Source organism: Rhinoderma darwinii, chromosome 1, assembly GCF_050947455.1.
Source record: "Rhinoderma darwinii isolate aRhiDar2 chromosome 1, aRhiDar2.hap1, whole genome shotgun sequence".
NCBI lineage: Eukaryota > Metazoa > Chordata > Amphibia > Anura > Rhinodermatidae > Rhinoderma > Rhinoderma darwinii.
This window is the reverse complement of record NC_134687.1, coordinates 263,529,811-263,550,669: the sequence shown is the minus strand read 5'-3', so window position 1 is coordinate 263,550,669 and position 20,859 is coordinate 263,529,811. Positions and strand designations below refer to the sequence as shown.

General features: G+C 45.5%; 2 pseudogenes; both read left to right on the top strand.

Moving 5' to 3' along the window:
• The first annotated feature begins 339 nt into the window (after positions 1-339).
• LOC142679086 (5S ribosomal RNA) lies at positions 340-458 on the top strand (annotated as a pseudogene).
• Positions 459-12,129: 11,671 nt separating this feature from the next.
• LOC142674509 (5S ribosomal RNA) lies at positions 12,130-12,248 on the top strand (annotated as a pseudogene).
• The last annotated feature ends 8,611 nt before the right edge of the window (positions 12,249-20,859 follow it).

Here is a 20,859-nt window from a genome sequence, read left to right as displayed (position 1 = left end):
TCGTCAGATCGCAGAAGTTACTCCGCTTACGGTCTTGCTAGTACCATTGTGGGAGACTGTCTGTGAATCTGTGGTGCTGTTGACCTAACACTTTGTTGTTTAGATTTTGTTTCACAATTGATTAAAAATAAAAATAGACTAAATCTTTAAAAGGTAATGGCCATTCTAAGATTAAATGTGTCTTTTCTCGTCAAATCGCAGAAGAATAACACTTTAAGACCTCTCTAGTACCAGTGTGGTAGACTGTCTGGGAATCCGTGGTGCGGTTGACTTTTTATTATGTCGTTTAGATTTTGTTTCACAATCGATTAAAAAGGACTATGGATTAAAGCATTTAACGTCAATGGCCATTCTAAGCTGAATGTGCCTGCTTTCGTCAGATCGCAGTAGTTACACGGCTTAAGACCTCGCTAGTACCAGTGTGGGAGACTGTCTGGAAATCCGTGGTGCCATTGACCTATTGTTATGCTGTGAAGATTTTGTTTCACAATCGATTAAAAATAAAAATAGACTGGGGGGCGTGGCCTGGACATGGAAGGAGTCGCATAACTGCCGAGTTCCTGAGGTGAAAGCCTAAACCAGCTCAAATAGGCCTGTTACTGGCTCCCTACCTGCTCCCTACCTGCTCCCTATCCGGTGGAGTGGACTGCTGCACGGTTCGGGGACCAGTCCAGTGCATCAGGGAACGGCTCCAGCGCTGGTGAACTGCTCGGCCCTTACATCTTACATGTCGAGGCCGGAGGTGGCCATCTTCTTCTTCTCCTCCTCCTGATGGTGCGGAAGCTCAGGGACGGCTGTTGCTGCAGTGAGCGGCAATTTGACTGGGTGAGTGAGGAGTGATCCGGGTGCATCTTGGGGTGCTGGCCATGAGGAGAGGATATAGATCTAGGTCTCCTGAGGATATAACGACACTCCCTCCCCCAGCGGCCATCTTAAATCAGGTCTCCATGTGCAAAGAAGTGCAGGGCTTGGAACAGCAGCAATAGAGAAACACAGTACAGCAACGATAGTGAGGCACAGCTCAGCAGTTTCCCTGTCACTGATTAACCCTGTTGGAGAAATTAAAAGCGATAAAGAGCATATCTGACGAAATACTTGTAATACACTGGTGGAGGACATTTCATTAACGTTGCAGCTTAGAATCAAACAGCGATTTTCCCCTTGTCACAATGGGGGGCACATCTAAAAGTAATACTAAAGCAAAGCCGGCTAAGCTCACAGAGTTTTTCCCCTCTTCCTCATCTCAACAAGTGGTGGTGAACCGCCGAATATCCCTCCCTCCCTCCTCCATCTTCTAGGGATGCATCTGTAGAACGTGACATGCAGGAGGACATGGAATCTCAGCCTGTTTCTGAGCATATGATAAAACGTCTTTTAAACTCATTGAGAGACTCAATTCAATCAGATTTACGGCAAGTTATTGGAGACTTAAGAGTAGATATACAGGCTATTGACTTGCGGACCGATCATGTGGAGCATAAGTTGGAAGAATTTGTGAAATCTCATAACTCGCTCATTGATGCGAACTCCACACTGGAGGAAGAAGTTATGCGTCTGCCTACCAAGGTTTTAGATCTAGAGGACAGATCCAGAACAAATAATGTCCGCATTAGAGGTTTACCTGAATCGGTTACACCAGATCTATTAGCGAAATACCTTACAGACCTCATGGGCATCGTTTTACTGCAAAAATCGGCTCTGGATCTCACCATAGATAGGATTCACAGAATCCCTAAACCTAAACACATTGCCGCTCACCTACCAAGAGATACAATTGCTCAAATCCACTTCTTTCATATAAAGGATGAATTTCTTAGAGGAATGAAGACCTCTCCTGACCTAACTGACCTTAAGGACATTACTTTATTCCCGGATTTGTCAGCGGCGACCATGCTACGTCGAAAGGAGTTTGCAGTGATGACAAAACTTCTGAGAGATAACGGCATATTGTACAAGTGGGGATTCCCAGTAAAATTAATAGTCACCAAGAATGGCACTCAACATGTCTGTCTCTTACCGACCTCGGCGAAATAACTTTTGCTCTCTTGGGGTCTCCTGTCGTCCCAGTCTTCAAATCCTCGTCTCAGGAATCCTTCTAAGCCAGAGATGATATCGCCGTTGTGGTCAGATTCGAGGAGTAGGCCGGAACGGAGACCTCCTGACTGAAAGCTGGGGCTTCCAGGGTACGAACGGTACATCAAGGCTTTCGGAGTTCTCAGGTGGACGGTTCTTTTCCTGTCTACATTTCTTAGGCTGAACTTTTGCCTTCATTTTTCTTTTCCCAGCAAGAGGAAATCTCCTGGTTGAAGTGAATGTGCTATATAGCATACTCATATTGGATGTTTTTTCCAGTTTCTTTTTTTGTGATGTTCTATGTTGGTTCTCTATTGCTATGCCATAACCCTAATTACTTTTCTCATATGTCTTAATGGGTCTTACAATACTTTCTGTTAATGCTCATGGCTTGAACTCTCCCTTCAAGAGATCTTCACTTTGGAAAAAAGCGTTCAATTCCAATGGAGATGTATTATGTGTGCAAGAGTCACATTTGTCCTCCAAAGACTGCCACCTATTTAAACATAAAAAGTTTCCCCATGTATACTATGCCTCTAACAGTGGAAAGAAGGCAGGGGTAATTATTGCTGTGAAAGAGTCGCTTTCTTTCAAATGCATATCTGTTGTTTCTGATCCACAGGGTAGATTTATTATTTTAGTATGTGAAATTGATAACCTCCCATACACGTTGGTATCTGTATATGCCCCTAATGTAAGACAACTTCCCTTCCTTAAAAAGGTACTGTCAAAGGCTAAGTCTGTGCAGAAAGGGGGATTAATATTATGCAGCGATTTTAATATAGTGGTAAACAAAGATATAGACCAATCTGGGGGAAGTAATAGATTGTCTCATGACTTGAGTTCCTGGGTGTTGGAGGAAGACTTGCATGACGTTTGGCGATACCAACATGCTTCTGAAAGGGATTATACGTTCTTTTCTTTCCCACATAAGGTGTACACTAGGATTGACTATTTTCTGGTGGATAGAGAAGTTTTAACAAATTCGGTGACCTCTTCCCTTGGCCTGATTACTTGGTCAGATCATGCGCCAATTACTCTTCAACTTTCAGACCAATATATCGCACCCCGGAACACTTCTTGGAGGTTAAACACATTCTTATTAAATTCCCCGGAGCTCCAAGCCACCATAGACTCAGCTTTGAAATAATTTTTTGAGCTTAAAGGCATGGTGTTGCCCGAAAAACATGTTTTTTTTTTAAAATTTAAACATTTAGTGTGTGGGTGATTAAACATTGTTCAAATTTTTTTTATTTTTTTCGCGAGTCAGGAAATATTATAAATTTTTTCTAATTTATAATACTACCCATTTTTGGTCACTAGATGGAGCTAGTTCCCAAAATTGCAGCATTGCAACATTGGGTTAAAAGCTCTCGCTCTAGTGAGCTCTCAGCATCCCCCCCTCCTTTATCCTGGCTAGTGCCGGGATAAACGAGGGGTTTGAAAGGTTTAAACTCCTACACTGTGTGTCGCCATTTTTTGAGGTAACCCACAGTGTAGTAGGTTTACATACAGTAGTAAACACACACAAACACTAACATACATTGAAATCTCTTACCTGCTCCTGCCGCCGCGGCTCCCTCCGGCCCGTCCGCTCCCTTTGCTGCCGCTGTTCCATGTGCACAAGTCCGGAAGCCGCGACCGGAAGTAGTAATATTACTGTCCGGCCGCGACTTCCGGTCCACAGGAAAATGGCGCCGGACGGCGCCAATTTCGAATAGGACTGTGTGGGAGCGGCGCATGCGCAGTTCCCACACAGACGCCGTACACGGACGTGAATGGGACGGGAGCCGTTCACAGTCCCTATGGGACTGTGGCTGCCGTACTCCATGTCTGTGTGTGTCGTTAATCGACACACACAGAAATGGAACAAAAAATGGCAGCCCCCATAGGGAAGAAAAAGTGTAAAAATAAGAAACAGTAAAACACAAACACACAAATGAATATAAACGTTTTTATTAAAGCACTAACATCTTTAACATATAAAAAAATTATTTGTGATGACTATCAGCCTCATCACCTGAACTCCTCTGGTGTACACATAAGGCTTTTGTACGAGGTTTGTTTATTCAGGCTGCTGCTAGAGCAAAGAGGGCGAGAAATAAAGAATTTGAATTTCTTATTGATAACATACGGAAATTGGAGTCAAAACTTAAAGTTTCTCCTTCTCCTACCATACGAGAAGATTTAAGACATGTTAGGGACAAACTGCGTACTCACCAACTTTTCCTATATGAGAAAACTTTAAAAAAAACTCAAATGGAACTTTTATGTCCAAGGTGATAGACCCAGTAAAATTCTGGCAAAAAGAGTAAAACAATACGTTGCTAAATCCAAAATTCCATGGTTGAACACAACAGAAGGGACAAAAGTATATGATCCTCAAGAAATTACCGATACATTTGCGTCTTATTATAGTACTGTAATGCTGGGGGTAGGGAAACGGACAAGTGAGCCCTAATCTACCCGCCACTCTGTCCCTGCCTACTTGCAACGACCCGCCCTAGGCGACGGGGTACAACTGGGCGGCGGTCCCTACGCTCAGTAAGTGTACGAGACAAACAGACAAGGGTACACAAACCTAAGGGAAATGGGGCAGTTGCCCACGGCAACACCGTGAGCAACAAGAGTGGTGAACGAGCCGAGTCAAACCAGGAGTGTACGAGGTACCAAACGCAGAGCAGGAGAGTAGTCAGTAAGCCAGGGTCAATATGGAGCAGCATCGAATAGTCAGAAGCTGTAGCTGGGCCAGGAAACCACACGAGAAGAATCACAAGCAAAGGAGGAACAGGAAAGGCAGGTATAAATAGACAGAGGGCGGGAGCTAGCTCCGTCTGGCCAGGCTGCGATAGGCTCTCCCACTCCTAAGCCTGCCATCCTGAGTGGTGGAAGATGGAGTCAGTCTCAGAGACATAGACTCAGGTGCAGACTGATTACCAATGGGCGTATACACCGAAGTTGTGCCGGGCAGATCCTTTACAGTACCCGCCCTTTTATGAGGGGCCACCGGACCCTTTATAAGTGGACCTGGTTTATTGGGGAAACGAATGTGGAACTTCCTGACCAATACCCCAGCGTGAACATCCCGGGCGGGTACCCAAGTCCTCTCCTCAGGCCCATAACCTCTCCAATGGACCAGGTACTGGAGGGAGCCTTGGACCATCTTGCTGTCCACAATCTTGGCCACCTCGAATTCCACCCCCTCAGGGGTGAGAACGGGAACAGGAGGTTTCCTCGAGGGAGCCAAGGACGGGGAGCAGCGTTTAAGGAGGGAGGCATGAAACACGTCGTGTATTCGAAAAGATGGGGGCAACTCCAGTCGGAAGGAGACAGGATTGAGGATTTCAATGACCTTATACGGCCCAATAAACCGGGGAGAAAACTTCTTGGACGGGACCTTAAGGCGCAAGTTCCTAGACGATAACCACACCAGATCCCCGACCATAAACAAGGGGTTAGCAGAACGTCTTCTATCAGCCTGAGTTTTTTGTACGCTCTGGGACGCCTCTAGGTTCTTCTGAACCTGGGCCCAGACTGTGCACAGTTCCAGATGAACGACATCTACGTCGGGATTGTTGGAACTACCAGGTGAAATGGAGGAGAACCGTGGATTAAACCCAAAATTACAGAAAAAGGGGGAGACCCCTGACGAGTTACTGACCCGGTTATTAAGGGAAAATTCGGCGAGGGGAATGAATGAGACCCAATCATATTGACAGTCAGAGATAAAACACCTTAAATATTGTTCTAGAGATTGATTAGTCCTCTCAGTTTGGCCATTAGTTTCAGGATCCAGTAAAAAGGAAAAAAGGTCGGAGAAATCCAAGGGCGCAGCCGTATAAGGATGAGATACTTTAATTGTACATGAAACAACAACAAAATACTGTGTTTCGAAGCCGTACCGGCCTCTTCGTCAGGTACTCGGACCTGACGAAGAGGCCGGTACGGCTTCGAAACACAGTATTTTGTTGTTGTTTCATGTACAATTAAAGTATCTCATCCTTATACGGCTGCGCCCTTGGATTTCTCCGACCTTTTTTCCTTTTTACTGGATTCGTTCAGCGGATTTTGTGTACTCCAAATCTCCGGATCGGGAACTGTGGCTGCAACCGGCTCTGATAAGGACACCTTTGAATACACCTTTTGGGATGTTGTGCTCCTAGCATAACATCACCAGGTCAGTATATTTGACCCCTTTTCTTTTTCCTCCACACCTATACAGATTCAGGCACGATGTGCGCTTTGTTTTTACTTTTATCTCCATAGCGTGATTAGTTTCAGGATGGAAGGCAGAGGAGAAGGACAGATCAATCTCCAACTTTTTACAGAAGGCTCCCCAAAACAATGAAACAAATTGTACCCCTCTGTCAGAAACAATATTGACAGGGACCCCATGGAGACGCAGGATGTGTTTGACAAACAAGGTAGCTAACGTCTTGGCATTGGGTAGTTTCTTGAGGGGCACAAAGTGGCACATCTTACTGAAGCGGTCTACTACAACCCACACCACCGACTTGCCTTGAGATGGAGGCAAATCGGTGATAAAATCCATGGAGATATGGGTCCAAGGTCTCTGGGGAATGGGCAAAGAACGTAGTAAGCCCACTGGTCGGGACCTGGGAGTCTTGGACCTAGCACAAACCTCACAAGCGGCGACGTAGGCCTTAACGTCTTTAGGCAACCCAGGCCACCAATAGTTTCTGGCAATGAGGTGTTTGGTACCCAGGACGCCTGGATGACCAGATAGTGTGGAGTCATGATTTTCCCTAAGTACCCTTAGCCGGAATTGCAGGGGAACAAACAGCTTGTTCTCAGGAAGGTTCCCGGGAGCTGAACCTTGATCAGCCGCAATTTCAGAGACTAAATCAGAATCAATAGAAGAAATGATTATACCAGGAGGCAAAATACAAGCAGGATCTTCCTCCAAAGGAGGGCTAGCCATGAAGATACGCGACAGTGCATCGGCCTTAATATTTTTAGACCCAGCCCTATAGGTAACCAAAAAGTTTAATCTGGTAAAAAATAGCGCCCATCGAGCTTGTCTCGGATTAAGCCTCCGGGCAGATTCTAGGAAAACCAGATTCTTGTGGTCGGTAAGGACCGTTACCTGGTGCCTTGCCCCCTCCAGGAAGTGGCACCACTCTTCAAATGCCCATTTAATGGCTAAGAGTTCGCGGTTGCCAATATCATAGTTACTCTCAGTGGGCGAAAACTTCCTGGAGAAGTAGGCACAGGGACGGAGATGGGTGAGGGACCTGGTACCCTGGGACAAGACAGCCCCCACTCCCACCTCGGATGCGTCAACTTCCACGATAAATGGCTCCATTTGGTTGGGCTGAACCAGCACCGGGGCCGAGATAAAGCACTTCTTAAGGACCTCAAAAGCCTGGACAGCCTCAGGAGGCCAGTGGAGGAGATCAGCACCTTTGCGAGTGAGGTCCGTAAGAGGCTTAACGATGACCGAGAAGTTAGCAATAAATCTCCTGTAATAATTAGCGAACCCCAAGAAACATTGTAACGCCTTCAGGGAGGCAGGTTGGACCCATTCCGCCACAGCCTGGACCTTGGCGGGGTCCATGCGGAATTCATGAGGAGTGAGGATCTGACCCAAAAATGGTATCTCCTGTACCCCAAACACACATTTTTCGGTTTTCGCAAACAGTTTGTTTTCCCGAAGGACCTGGAGCACCTTCCTGACATGCTCAATGTGGGAGGACAAGTCCTTGGAAAACACCAGTATGTCATCAAGGTACACTACAAGAAATACCCCCAGGTAATCTCTTAAAATCTCATTTATGAAATTCTGGAAGACCGCAGGAGCATTACACAACCCAAAGGGCATGACGAGGTATTCGAAATGATGTTCGGGCGTGTTAAACGCAGTCTTCCACTCATCCCCCTCTTTGATGCGGATAAGGTTATACGCCCCCCGTAGATCAAACTTAGAGAACCATTGGGCCCCCTGTACCTGATTAAAGAGATCAGGAATCAAAGGAAGGGGATACTGGTTCCTTACAGTGACCTTATTCAAGTTACGGTAGTCAATGCATGGCCTAAGACCACCATCCTTCTTCCCTACGAAGAAGAAGCCAGCACCTACCGGAGAAGTAGATGGGCGAATGTAACCCTTGGAAAAGGCATTCCTGGATATACTCTCTCATGGCTTCACATTCGGGACAAGAAAAATTAAATATCCTACCCTCAGGGAGCTTAGCTCCTGGTACCAATTCGATTGCGCAATCGTATTCTCTATGAGGAGGTAATGAGGAGCCAAGGAGAAGGCCCACTCTTGGGGCCCTTCCTGGAGCCGGGACATAATTATACCCACCTGCTGGCTCTCAGAACCTGAGGAGTGAGGCTTTAAGCAAAAGTAGAGCCTGCAACTCTCCCGAAAGGAGAGAAAAGTCCTCCGGTCCCCTGAGAACCGGTCAGGCAGCTTGAGGTGGGGTTCAAGAGGTGAGGTGAGGGGCACTACCATGGTAGCATCAGGCTGGTTGACCCTCACAGGTCTCAAGGGGGTCCATAGTAGTGTCAGGGACCAGGGTAGACTAGGTATATGGGCTTGTGATTATATAATGCTGGGGGTAGGGAAACGGACAAGTGAGCCCTAATCTACCTGCCACTCTGTCCCTGCCTACTTGCAACGACCCACCCTAGGCGACGGGGTGCAACTGGTCGGCGGTCCCTACGCTCAGTAAGTGCACGAGACAAACAGACAAGGGTACACAAAGCTAAGGGAAATGGGGCAGTTGCCCATGGCAACACCGTGAGCAACAAGAGTGGTGAACGAGCCGAGTCAAACCAGGAGTGTACGAGGTACCAAACGCAGAGCAGGAGAGTAGTCAGTAAGCCAGGGTCAGTATGGAGCAGGATCGAATAGTCAGAAGCTGTAGCTGGGCCAGGAAACCACACGAGAAGAATCACAAGCAAAGGAGGAACAGGAAAGGCAGGTATAAATAGACAGAGGGCGGGAGCTAGCTCCATCTGGCCAGGCTGCGATAGGCTCTCCCACACCTAAGCCTGCCATCCTGAGTGGTGGAAGATGGAGTCAGTCTCAGAGACATAGACTCAGGTGCAGACTGATTACCAATGGGCGTATACACAGAAGTTGTGCCTGGCAGATCCTTTACAAGTACCCTATACAATCTCAAACAGAATAAATACCTTCCTGAAGTGTCTGAATCTGTGGTGAATGATTTTTTAGAACAAATATAACTGCCAGCATTATCGGAGGCCCAAATTAGGCAATTAAATACCCCTTTCACGGTTGAGGAAATTAAATTAGCCATTCTTCGCTCCAAACATAATAAATCCCCGGGGCCAGATGGGCTGCCAAATGAGTATTACCGAACTTTCTCAGACTCGCTGATTCCATATATGCAAGCTACTTTCATGGATATTGCGAATAAGCAGGCCCCTCCCCCTGAAATGTTACAGGCCACTATAGTTACACCTCCTAAGCCGGGAAAATTCCCTGATTCCCCTGCCAATTTTCACCCAATATCGCTATTAAACTGCGATATAAAATTATATGCCAAACTATTGGCGAATAGATTGAATGAGTGCTTACCATCCCTAATAGCGCTAGACCAAGTAGGGTTTGTCAAAGGCCGTCAAGCCTGAGACGGTACGCGCAGGATGTTAGATCTTATACAGATAGCCGGAGAGTCTAAGAGTGCCTCCCTCTTTATTTCCCTAGATGCCGAAAAGGCATTTGACAGAGTTAACTGGCAATACCTGGAAGGTACTTTGGACAAATTTGGTTTTCATTCCTTTATAAAATCAGCCATACTTTCTCTATATTCCTCGCCATCGGCTAAGGTTCTGTCTTCCTGTATTCTTTCTAGATCTTTTAACATCACTAATGGGACTAGGCAGGGGTGTCCTCTATCCCCATTCATTTTTACCCTATGTATGGAACCATTTGCGGAAATGTTTCGAAATTCTGAAAATATCTCGGGTATACGGGTGGGTGGAAAAGAACACAAAATAGGATTATATGCGGAGGATGTTATTGTGACTTGCACCTCTCCCCTCTTATCTTTGACAGAACTACTCTGCATCATCTCTAAGTTTTCAGAAATATCATATTATAAGTTAAATGTCTCTAAGTCCATGATGTTACCAATACATATAGAGCCTCAATTGAAACATACTTTGTCCAACTTTGATATGGCATGGGCAGACTCAGGGTTGGTATACTTGGATAAAACTTTACTCTTCGCTGTCTCTTGTTCTGCAAGAAAATTACTCATGGCAGATTTGAGATTGGAGTGTGAAAGACTGAATAAGTTCCAGTTATTGCTTCCCAAATACTTATATTTTTGCAGGACTATTCCACTGTTGATACCTACTAGTATCTCCTCTCAGATTCAGAACCTGTTTCTCCAGTTCATTTGGAATAATAAACGAGCGAGGGTAGCCAGAACTTTATTGTATCAGAAGGTTAAGGAAGGGGGTTTGGGAGTCCCAGATGTAACGGCATATAATGTAGCTGCCACCATGGATCAGTTAGGTTCGTTATGGAGCTCCACAGCTCCGTCACTTTGGGCCCAGTTGGAAAATGAGATGTTTCCCCGCTCTTCCATACGCAATCTGATGGCCGCGACATATGTGGGGACAGATAGGTCTAGAATGTTTTTGGTAACCACATCTGATGCACTGAAATGCTGGAAATTAAAGGTATGCGCAAATCATTGGGTGTACCTATCTCATGAACATATACCGTTGCAAGCATTTCAACCTTTAGTCCCACATGTTTTTTTGCAGACATGGGAATTGTTAGGTGTAACAGCCCTTTCAGATTTATATGAGGGAAAACACTTGAAATCATTTGAGCAGTTGGTAAAGGAATATGGCGTAACTAAATCCATGTTTTACCAGTATCTCCAGATACGGCATATGATACAAACCATTGCTATCCCGGCTCAACCCACAAATCTTTCCTCATATCACAAATTCCTGTTTAAATGGCATGGACACAGTAAGGGCTTAGCTTTTAGCTATGATCTCCTTTTGATAAAACAGTCCTCGGGGAAGACAGAGCATATACTACGATGGGAACGGGAGATGGGTTCTACGTTTTCTAAGGCACAATGGTTGAAGGCCTCTAGTTGGATTACTCGTCATTCCAAATGTGTTAACCATATTGAACTCACCTGTAAAATTCACCTGAGATGGTACCTAACACCATCCAGATGTGCACATATATTTCAAAGCAGTTCCAATGGCTGCTGGAGGGGGTGTGGCTCCTTGGGATCCACCTTGCATATGTGGTGGACCTGTCCTACGGTGGGAGAGATGTGGAAGGAGGTCTTTCGCCTATTACTAGAAATCACAGGAAGATCTATTCCTTTCTGGACGGAATTGGCTATCCTAGACATTGGTTTAGAAGACATAATGGCAAAGCATCAGGTACTAGTGCACCATGTCTTCATTGCTGCTAGAACGGCAATTGCCAAGTCCTGGAAGTCTCCTATTTCCCCTTCCCTGTCGGAAGTGATAGGCAGGGTAAATGTAGCATGTCACCATGAATCCATGCTATTACAATCTCCCTCTGGTTATACCAAGAATGCAAGTTATTGGGAGCTTTGGGTAAAATCGAAATATTATACCTAAATGAAGAGATTTATCTGGTACCATGACATAATTTGTATTAACATTTGATTGAATATGGCATGGCAAAGTTGTCTGTTGTTTCTTGTTTATGTATATCCTTTCACTGACATATCACATGTATGTATTAATTCTATGCAGGTCCATGTTCTAGGACCAAGGATGGCTTATACTGTTGGAAAAAAATTGTAAAAATTGTAAATAAAAAATTTATTGATTTAAAAAAAAAAAAAAAATAGGCTAAAGCTTTAAAAGTAGATGGCCATTCTAAGCTGAAATGTGCCTTTTCTCGTCAAATCGCAGAAGAATAACACTTTAAGACTTTGCTAGTAACAGTGTGGGAGACTGTCTGGGAATCCGTGGTGCGGTTGACTTTTTATTATGTCGTTTAGATTTTGTTTCACAATCGATTAAAAATGACTATGGATTAAAGCACTTAAAGTCAATGGCTGTTCTAAGCTGAATGTGCCTGCTCTCGTCAGAACGCAAAAGTTACACAGCTTAAGGCCTCGCTAGTACCAGTGTGGGAGACTGTCTGGGAATCCGTGGTGCAGTTGACTTTTTATTATGTCGTTTAGATTTTGTTTCACTATCGATTAAAAAGTACTATGGATTAAAACATTTAATGTCAATGGCCATTCTAAGCTGAATGTGCCTGCTCTCATCAGATCACAGTAGTTACATGGCTTAAGGCCTTGCTAGTACCAGTGTGGGAGACAGTCTGGGAATCAGTGGTACTGTTGACATAATGCTTTGTTGTTTACATTTTGTTTCACAATCGATTAAAAATAAAAATAGACTAAAGCTTTAAAAGTTAATGGCCATTCTAAGCTGAAATGTGCCTTTTCTCGTCAAATCGCAGAAGAATAACACTTTAAGACCTCTCTAGTACCAGTGTGGGAGACTGTCTGGGAATCCGTGCTGCTGTTGACCTATTGTTATGCTGTTTAGATTTTGTTTCACAATCGATTAACTCCTTAACGCCGAAGGACGGATATATCCGTCCTCAGCAGCTGCTAGTTCGCGCAGGAGGACGGATATATCCGTCCTGTGATGGCGCGGGTACTGAGACTGTACCCACGCGATCAGCGGCAGGAGCACGGCTGTTATACACAGCCTGGCTCCTGCTGCAACTGCCGGAATCGAAGTGCGCGCCGATTCCGGCAGTTTAACCCATTAAATGCCGCTGTCAATAGTGACAGCGGCATTTAATGTGTTTGACAGAGGGGGGAGCTCCCTCTGTCACCCGATCGGCGCCCCCGCAAACAAATCGCGGGTCGCCGTCGGGTTTCCATGACAGCCGGGGGTCTAACAAAGACCCCCAGGTCTGCCTTCAGCATCTGCCTGTTAGGCGATGTCGGAGGCATGACCTAACAGGTTGCCTGTCAGATTTACACTGACAGGCAATAATGCTTTGGTATACTAAGTATACCAAAGCATTATATATGCGATCGGCACATCGCATAGTGAAGTGTCCTGATGGGACTTAAAAAAAAAATGTAAAACAGTTAAATAAAGTTTGTGAAAAAAAAATAAAAATAATTACAGTCAAAGTCAAATAAAACTACTTTTTTGGCCCAAAAAGTGGTTTTATTTAGTAAAACGGTCAAAACAAATCACACATACACATATATGGTATCCCCGCGTTCGTAACAACTTGACCAATAAAATGAACATATTAATTAAACCGCCGGATGAACGGCGTCCAAAGAAAACGCAAAAAACAACGTCAAAATTCTCTCTTTTCTCCCATTCCCCCCATAAAAAATAAAATAAAAGTTAATCTATAAGTCCTATGTACCCCAAAATAGTACTAATGAAAACTACACATTGGCCCGCAAAAATCAAGCCCACATACGGCCACATCGACGGAAAAATAAAAACGTTACGGCTCTTGGAATGCGGCGATGCAAAAACAAGTAATTTTTTTCTAAAAGGGTTTTTATTGTGCAAACGTAGAAAAAACATATAAAACCTATACATATTTGGTATCCCTGTAATCGTGCCGACCCACAGAATAAAGTTAAGATGTTATTTACACTGCATAGTAAACGGCGTAAACTTATAACGTGAAAATCAATGCTGGAATAGCTGCTTATTTTCAATTCTCTCCAAAAATAAAGTTAATAAAAGTTAATCAATATGTTATAAGCATCTAAAAATGGTACAATTACAAAATACAACTCGTCCCGCAAAAGACAAGCCCTTATACGGCTATGTCGACGGAATAAAAAAAGAGTTACGACTCTTGGAATGCGACCGTGAAAAAACAAAAAATAATCCTTGGTCATTAACGTGCAAAATGGCCCGGTCATTAAGGGGTTAAAAAGGACTATGGATTAAAGCACTTAAAGTCAAAGGCTGTTCTAAGCTGAATGTGCCTGCCCTTGTCAGAACGCAAAAGTTACACAGCTTAAGGCCTCGCTAGTACCAGTGTGGGAGACTGTCTGGGAATCCATGGTGCAGTTGACTTTTTATTATGTCGTTTAGATTTTGTTTCACTATCTATTAAAAAGGACTATGGATTAAAGCATTTAATGTCAATGGCCATTCTAAGCTTAATGTGCCTGCTTCTGTCAGATCGCAGTAGTTACACGGCTTAAGACCTTGCTAGTACCAGTGTGGGAGACTGTCTGGAAATCTGTGGTGCCATTGACCTATTGTTATGCTGTGAAGATTTTGTTTCACAATCGATTAAAAATAAAAATAGACTGGGGGGCGTGGCCTGGACATGGAAGGAGTCGCATAACTGCCGAGCTCCTGAGGTGAAAGCCTAAACCAGCTCAAATAGGCCTGTTACTGGCTCCCTACCTGCTCCCTACCTGCTCCCTACCTGCTCCCTACCTGCTCCCTATCCGGTGGAGTGGACTGCTGCACGGTTCGGGGACCAGTCCAGTGCATCAGGGAACGGCTCCAGCGCTGGTGAACTGCTCGGCCCTTACATCTTACATCTTACATCTTGGAGGTCGAGGCCGGAGGTGGCCATCTTCTTCTTCTCCTCCTCCTGATGGTGCGGAAGCTCAGGGACGGCTGTTGCTGCATTGAGCGGCAATTTGACGGGGTGAGTGAGGAGTGATCCGGGTGCATCTTGGGGTGCTGGCCATGAGGAGAAGATATAGATCTAGGTCTCCTGAGGATATAACGACACTCCCTCCCCCAGCGGCCATCTTAAATCAGGTCTCCATGTGCAAAGAAGTGCAGGGCTTGGAACAGCAGCAATAGAGAAACACAGTACAGCAACGATAGTGAGGCACAGCTCAGCAGTTTCCCTGTCACTGATTAACCCTGTTGGAGAAATTAAAAGCGATAAAGAGCATATCTGAGGAAATACTTGTAATACACTGGTCTTTTGTGGAGGACATTTCATTAACGTTGCAGCTTAGAATCAAAGAGCGATTTTCCCCTTGTCACAATGGGGGGCACATCTAAAAGAAATACTAAAGCAAAGCCGGCTAAGCTCACAGAGTTTTTCCCCTCTTCCTCATCTCAACAAGTGGTGGTGAACCGCCGAATATCCCTCCCTCCTTCCTCCCCTGCTCCATCTTCTAGGGATGCATCTGTAGAACGTGACATGCAGGAGGACATGGAATCTCAGCCTGTTTCTGAGCATATGATAAAACGTCTTTTAAACTCATTGAGAGACTCAATTCAATCAGATTTACGGCAAGTTATTGGAGACTTAAGAGTAGATATACAGGCTATTGACTTGCGGACCGATCATGTGGAGCATAAGTTGGAAGAATTTGTGAAATCTCATAACTCGCTCATTGATGCGAACTCCACACTAGAGGAAGAAGTTATGCGTCTGCCTACCAAGGTTTTAGATCTATAGGACAGATCCAGAAGAAATAATGTCCGCATTAGAGGTTTACCTGAATCGGTTACACCAGATCTATTAGCGAAATACCTTACAGACCTCATGGGCATCGTTTTACTGCAAAAATCGGCTCTGGATCTCACCATAGATAGGATTCACAGAATCCCTAAACCTAAACACATTGCCGCTCACCTACCAAGAGATACAATTGCTCAAATCCACTTCTTTCATATAAAGGATGAATTTCTTAGAGGAATGAAGACCTCTCCTGACCTAACTGACCGCTTTAAGGACATTACTTTATTCCCGGATTTGTCAGCGGCGACCATGCTACGTCGAAAGAGTTTGCAGTGATGACAAAACTTCTGAGAGATAACGGCATATTGTACAAGTGGGGATTCCCAGTAAAATTAATAGTCACCAAGAATGGCACTCAACATGTCTGTCTCTTACCGACCTCGGCGAAATAACTTTTGCTCTCTTGGGGTCTCCTGTCGTCCCAGTCTTCAAATCCTCGTCTCAGGAATCCTTCTAAGCCGGAGATGATATCGCCGTTGTGGTCGGATTCGAGGAGTAGGCCGGAACGGAGACCTCCTGACTGAAAGCTGGGGCTTCCAGGGTACGAACGGAACATCAAGGCTTTCGGAGTTCTCAGGTGGACGGTTCTTTTCCTATCTACATTTCTTAGGCTGAACTTTTGCCTTCATTTTTCTTTTCCCAGCAAGAGGAAATCTCCTGGTTGAAGTAAATGTGCTATATAGCATACTCATATTGGATGTTTTTTCCAGTTTCTTTTTTTGTGATGTTCTATGTTGGTTCTCCATTGCTATGCCATAACCCTAATTACTTTTCTCATATGTCTTAATGGGTCTTACAATACTTTCTGTTAATGCTCATGGCTTGAACTCTCCCTTCAAGAGATCTTCACTTTGGAAAAAAGCGTTCAATTCCAATGGAGATGTATTATGTGTGCAAGAGTCACATTTGTCCTCCAAAGACTGCCACCTATTTAAACATAAAAAGTTTCCCCATGTATACTATGCCTCTAACAGTGGAAAGAAGGCAGGGGTAATTATTGCTGTGAAAGAGTCGCTTTCTTTCAAATGCATATCTGTTGTTTCTGATCCACAGGGTAGATTTATTATTTTAGTATGTGAAATTGATAACCTCTCATACACGTTGGTATCTGTATATGCCCCTAATGTAAGACAACTTCCCTTCCTTAAAAAGGTACTGTCAAAGGCTAAGTCTGTGCAGAAAGGGGGATTAATATTATGCAGCGATTTTAATATAGTGGTAAACAAAGATATAGACCAATCTGGGGGAAGTAATAGATTGTCTCATGACTTGAGTTCCTGGGTGTTGGAGGAAGACTTGCATGACGTTTGGCGATACCAACATGCTTCTGAAAGGGATTATACGTTCTTTTATTTCCCACATAAGGTGTACACTAGGATTGACTATTTTCTGGTGGATAGAGAAGTTTTAACAAATTCGGTGACCTCTTCCCTTGGCCTGATTACTTGGTCAGATCATGCGCCAATTACTCTTCAACTTTCAGACCAATATATCGCACCCCGGAACACTTCCCAAGAAGGTTAAACACATTCTTATTAAATTCCCCGGAGCTCCAAGCCACCATAGACTCAGCTTTGAAATAATTTTTTGAGCTTAATGGCCCATCAGCCTCATCACCTGAACTCCTCTGGTGTACACATAAGGCTTTTGTATGAGGTTTGTTTATTCAGGCTGCTGCTAGAGCAAAGAGGGCGAGAAATAAAGAATTTGAATTTCTTATTGATAACATACGGAAATTGGAGTCAAAACTAAAAGTTTCTCCTTCTCCTACCATACGAGAAGATTTAAGACATGTTAGGGACAAACTGCGTACTCACCAACTTTTCCTATATGAGAAAACTTTAAAAAAAACTCAAATGGAACTTATATGTCCAAGGTGATAGACCCAGTAAAATTCTGGCAAAAAGAGTAAAACAATACGTTGCTAAATCCAAAATTCCATGGTTGAACACAACAGAAGGGACAAAAGTATATGATCCTCAAGAGATTACCGATACATTTGCGTCTTATTATAGTACTGTAATGCTGGGGGTAGGAAAACGGACAAGTGAGCCCTAATCTACACGCCACTCTGTCCCTGCCTACTTGCAACGACCCGCCCTAGGCGACGGGGTACAACTGGGCGGCGGTCCCTACGTTCAGTAAGTGCACGAGACAAACAGACAAGGGTACACAAACCTAAGGGAAATGGGGCAGTTGCCCACGGCAACACCGTGAGCAACAAGAGTGGTGAACGAGCCGAGTCAAACCAGGAGTGTACGAGGTACCAAACGCAGAGCAGGAGAGTAGTCAGTAAGCCAGGGTCAGTATGGAGCAGCATCGAATAGTCAGAAGCTGTAGCTGGGCCAGGAAACCACACGAGAAGAATCACAAGCAAAGGAGGAACAGGAAAGGCAGATATAAATAGACAGAGGGCGGGAGCTAGCTCCGTCTGGCCAGGCTGCGATAGGCTCTCCCACTCCTAAGCCTGCCATCCTGAGTGGTGGAAGATGGAGTCAGTCTCAGAGACATAGACTCAGGTGCAGACTGATTACCAATGGGCGTATACACCGAAGTTGTGCCTGGCAGATCCTTTATAGTACCCCCCCTTTTATGAGGGGCCACCGGACCCTTTATAAGTGGACCTGGTTTATTGGGGAAACTAATGTGGAACTTCCTGACCAATACCCCAGCGTGAACATCCCGGGCGGGTACCCAAGTCCTCTCCTCAGGCCCGTAACCTCTCCAATGGACCAGGTACTGGAGGGAGCCTTGGACCATCTTGCTGTCCACAATCTTGGCCACCTCGAATTCCACCCCCTCAGGGGTGAGAACGGGAACAGGAGGTTTCCTCGAGGGAGCCAAGGACGGGGAGCAGCGTTTAAGGAGGGAGGCATGAAACACGTCGTGTATTCGAAAAGATGGGGCAACTCCAGTCGGAAGGAGACAGGATTGAGGATTTCAATGACCTTATACGGCCCAATAAACCGGGGAGCAAACTTCTTGGACGGGACCTTAAGGCGCAAGTTCCTAGACGATAACCACACCAGATCCCCGACCATAAACAAGGGGTTAGCAGAACGTCTTCTATCAGCCTGAGTTTTTTGTACGCTCTGGGACGCCTCTAGGTTCTTCTGAACCTGGGCCCAGACTGTGCACAGTTCCCGATGAACGACATCTACCTCGGGATTGTTGGAACTACCAGGTGAAATGGAGGAGAACCGTGGATTAAACCCAAAATTACAGAAAAAGGGGGAGACCCCTGACGAGTTACTGACCCGGTTATTAAGTGAAAATTCGGCGAGGGGAATGAATGAGACCCAATCATATTGACAGTCAGAGATAAAACACCTTAAATATTGTTCTAGAGATTGATTAGTCCTCTCAGTTTGGCCATTAGTTTCAGGATCCAGTAAAAAGGAAAAAAGGTCGGAGAAATCCAAGGGCGCAGCCGTATAAGGATGAGATACTTTAATTGTACATGAAACAACAACAAAATACTGTGTTTCGAACCCGTACCGGCCTCTTCGTCAGGTACTCGAACCTGGAGCACCTTCCTGGAGCACCTTCCTGACATGCTCAATGTGGGAGGACAAGTCCTTGGAAAACACCAGTATGTCATCAAGGTACACTACAAGAAATACCCCCAGGTAATCTCTTAAAATCTCATTTATGAAATTCTGGAAGACCGCAGGAGCATTACACAACCCAAAGGGCATGACGAGGTATTCGAGATGACCTTCGGGCGTGTTAAACGCAGTCTTCCACTCATCCCCCTCTTTGATGCGGATAAGGTTATATGCCCCCCGTAGATCAAACTTAGAGAACCATTGGGCCCCCTGAACCTGATTAAAGAGATCAGGAATCAAAGGAAGGGGATACTGGTTCCTTACAGTGACCTTATTCAAGTTACGGTAGTCAATGCATGGCCTAAGACCACCATCCTTCTTCCCTACGAAGAAGAAGCCAGCACCTACCGGAGAAGTAGATGGGCGAATGTAACCCTTGGCCAGGATTCCTGATTATACTCTCTCATGGCTTCACATTCGGGACAAGAAAAATTAAATATCCTACTGTAAAGGATCTGCCAGGCACAGCTTCGGGGTTAACTCCCTTAATTAATCAGTCAGCACCTGAATCTACATCCCTGAGACTGACTCCAGCTTCCACCACTCAGGCTGGCAGGCTTAGGAGTGGGAGAGCCTATCGCAGCCTGGCCAGACTCAGCTAGCTCCCGCCCTCTGTCTATTTATACCTGCATTTCCTGTTCCTCCTTGCTTGTTATTCTTTTCGTGTGGTTTCCTGGCCCAGCTACAGCTCCTTCTATTTTGTTCCTGCTCCATACAGACCCTGGCTTACTGACTACTCTTCTGCTCTTCGTTTGGTACCTCGCACACTCCTGGCTTGACTCGGCTCGTTCACCACTCTGGTTGTTCACGGTGTTGCCGTGGGCAACTGCCCCTTTCCCTTGCTTGTATTCCCTTGTATGTTTGTCGTGTTTGTCGTGCACTTACTGAGTGCAGGGACCGCCGCCCAGTTGTACCCCGTCGCCTAGGGCGGGTCGTTGCAAGTAGGCAGGGACAGAGTGGCGGGTAGATTAGGGCTCACTTGTCCGTTTCCCTACCCCCCGGTCACTACACCTACCCTCAGGGAGCTTAGCTCCTGGTACCAATTCGATTGCGCAATCGTATTCTCTATGAGGAGGTAATGAGGAGCCAAGGAGAAGGCCCACTCTTGGGGCCCTTCCTGGAGCCGGGACATAATTATACCCACCCGCTGGCTCTCAGAACCTGAGGAGTGAGGCTTTAAGCAAAAGTAGAGCCTGCAACTCTCCCGAAAGGAGAGAAAAGTCCTCCGGTCCCCTGAGAACCGGTCAGGCAGCTTGAGGTGGGGTTCAAGAGGTGAGGTGAGGGGCACTACCATGGTAGCGTCAGGCTGGTTGACCCTCTGAGCCAGGGCCTTTACCTGTAGGGAGAGACCCTGCATTTGCTGGGCCAGGGTCTCAAGGGGGTCCATAGTAGTGTCAGGGACCAGGGTAGACTAGGTATATGGGCTTGTGATTATGTAATGCTGGGGGTAGGGAAATGGACAAGTGAGCCCTAATCTACCTGCCACTCTGTCCCTGCCTACTTGCAACGACCCGCCCTAGGCGACGGGGTACAACTGGGCGGCGGTCCCTACGCTCAGTAAGTGCCAAATTAGGCAATAAATACCCCTTTTACGTTTGAGGAAATTAAATTAGCCATTCTTCGCTCCAAACATAATAAATCCCCGGGGCCAGATGGGCTGCCAAATGA